Here is a 1918-nt window from a genome sequence, read left to right on the forward strand (position 1 = left end):
TATCCTTTATCTGTTCTGTAGGCTGTCTCTGAATGCCCATGTTCTCAAATACTATATGTGGGTTACCTGAAAAAGGATGCAGATTAGTAGAAAATAAGAACCAGGTTAAGAGACATTTTCATAATAATATACATGATATCAAGTCCCTCTTATTGTGATTAATATCTCTACAGCCCACACTTCAAATGTTCCCTTGAGATAGTGATATATGATTTACTATAAATTTGTTCATGTAAATTAATAAATCCAATATGCAGTATGTTTGGGTGCCTCTACTTCGCATCTAGTCCTATGGAATTTCTCCATCGTTTTGATCTGTAAACCAAATGAGACAAAAATGAACCTATTAGTGGGCTTTAAATATACACATAATATTTATATTATGTACCGGTATGTATTTTGCAGTACACTAGTAGGCACATGATCGCACCCTTTGGTTCATCTGAATAATTTTTCCTGAAATGATTGCAAGAATGAGATTCATCCATAGATGAAATTCGATGCATCTGAAAAAAAAACCAACTTTTTTATGACGAATCAATTCGGACTAACTGAAGTTTTGTCACTGTGCACTATTTTTGCTAACATTTGCTGCACTAATCACCACGGCAAGCACTTCAGTAGTGAGAAGATGAATAAAGGAAATACAGGCTTTTTAAAGGGATCCTATAGTGCCAGGAAAACAAACCTGTTTTCCTGGCACTATAGGCTCTTGGAGTGCCCCCCTCCCTTGGGGCCCCCCTCTTGGCGCTGAAGGGGTTAAAATCCCTTCAGCCATTTACCTTAATCCAGTGCTGGGCTCCCTCGGCGCTGGTGACCTCTTCTCCCCAGCCGAACTCAGCTTCCGAGTGAGAGAAATGCGCATCCACGGCCAGAGGCGCTCGCGCATTCAAACCCGCCCATAGGAAAGCATTACTCAGTGCTGTCCTATGGGGATCTTATTTGACGCTGGACTCTGTGAGGATGTGCATAAGTGCAATTTAATGTGTAAAGTGTAAATTGACTGTGTAAAGTGTAAAGTGTAAATCACTGAAGTGCCTCTAGTGGCTGTCAGGGAGGCAGCCACTAGAGGCTGGATTAACTCTGCAGTGTAAACATAGCAGTTTCTCTAAAAGTGCTATGTTTTCAGCTGCTGGGTCAAAACTGGGGGGGGGGGGGGGGGCCTAAGGTGGTCCTTTAATAGAACAAGATGTCACTTACAAGAAAATATGTAATTTGTACCAAACGCCGCATGACTGTTACACTGTGTAACAGGTCAGTCCAGGGGCGGCAAAGAAACATGGGTGTTGTAGATCGACTACAGCAACTGGTCTTTCCAGAAGTCGTACTGCCCCGCTACAGTCTGTTATGAATGTTGCTGCCAGATTCATTTTCCTCTCCAGTCGCTCCCTTGCATTGGTTTCCTGTATCCTATAGGAGTCCATTCAAAATACTAATCCATATCTATAAACCTAAAAAACTGTAGCCCCTATTAAATCTCCTCATTGATTTATAGGTATGCCCCTTCTCGGTCTCTCCGCTCTGTCAAAGATCTCTTCAACCTATCGTTCCTGCAACATTTTGTACTTGTCTCATTTATTGTTAAAATCCCCTCTCTTATAATATTGCAGAATATGTTGGCACTATATAAATGCCAAAATAATAAAATAATAATTCTAATAATGGAAGATCTACTTTTTGGTCACCTATGATGTATACAATAACCTCGCCAATTCATAAAAAAAACAAAAAAAACATACAAAATGTACAAAGAAGATAAACATTCTCAGGATTAATGTCAGGGATAACACATACAGGTTTACAATTTATTTTCTTTAAGCACGTGTTCTACTCTGTCCCACACAATCTGATATGTGGCAATGATGTGCAAGACCATAAATTCACTGACTACAGATGGTTAACAGTGCTGGGAGGAGCA

The sequence above is a fragment of the Pelobates fuscus genome, chromosome 7 (genome assembly GCF_036172605.1).
Source record: "Pelobates fuscus isolate aPelFus1 chromosome 7, aPelFus1.pri, whole genome shotgun sequence".
Classification (NCBI taxonomy): Eukaryota; Metazoa; Chordata; class Amphibia; order Anura; family Pelobatidae; genus Pelobates; species Pelobates fuscus.